We start from the raw sequence: 1,033 nt of genomic DNA on the forward strand, positions 1-1,033 counted from the left end.
TGTCTCAGCTGTGAAGGAACTGACCTGAAAATTGTCTGAGCAATGCGAGAAGGATTCCTTACCCACACCAACCAATGTTCCAGCTATTAGAATCAGCCTTCTTCTGTTCAAGGGAGAGGGTACCAGTGGCACACACCATGTGCAACCCTGTGGTTCTTCCTGTGTGACCAGGAGGAGGACATGAGGAAGTGGGATGGTGAACCTACCTGGAGACTAGAAGCTCGGGTACAGGAACTGCAAGGAAAAAAACCAGCCAAAAGGCATCCATCCAGGAAAATTACTGCTCCGGTGTCTGCTGGGCAGAGTTGAAGGGCTGATTGTACTTTTGACCTGGGTAAAGGGACTTCCGTTTTGCAGTTACAAAAATCAAGTAATGAAGACTCCAACCAGGAATAGAGGGGCCCTGCCTTCGGCCAGGTGGAGAAAAGGGACACCTGGGTTTACTGGACTGTGTGGGTTCAATGGCCTGTGCATCAGCCCCATGGGAGTATAAAGCTCTAGTAGACACCGGTGCACAGTGTACCCTAATGCCATCAAGCTATAAAGGGGCAGAACCCATCTGTATTTCTGGAGTGATTGGGGGATCCCAACAGCTAATTGTACTGGAGGCTGCAGTGAGCCTAACTGGGAATGAGTGGCAGAAGCACCCCATTGTGACTGGCCCAGAGGTTCCGTGCATCCTTGGCATAGACTACTTCAGGAGAGGGTATTTCAAGGACCCAAAAGGGTACTGGTGGACTTTTGGTATAGCTGCCTTAGAGACAGAGGAAATTAAACAGCTGTCCACCCTGCCCGGTCTCTCGGAAGATCCTGCTGTTGTGGGGTTACTGCGGGTTAAAGAACAGCAGATGCCAATTGCTAACATGTCAGTGTATCAGCAACAATATTGCACCAATCGAGACTCCCTGGTTCCCATCCATAAGCTGATCTGGTGACTGGAGAGCCAAGGAGTGATCAGCAAGACTGGCTCACCCTTTAACAGTCCCATATGGCCAGTGTGAAAGTCTAATGGAGAGTGGAGACTAACAGTAGA

The sequence above is a fragment of the Aptenodytes forsteri genome, unplaced genomic scaffold (assembly GCF_000699145.1).
Source record: "Aptenodytes forsteri isolate BGI_AS27 unplaced genomic scaffold, ASM69914v1 Scaffold154, whole genome shotgun sequence".
In the NCBI taxonomy this organism is placed as follows: domain Eukaryota; kingdom Metazoa; phylum Chordata; class Aves; order Sphenisciformes; family Spheniscidae; genus Aptenodytes; species Aptenodytes forsteri.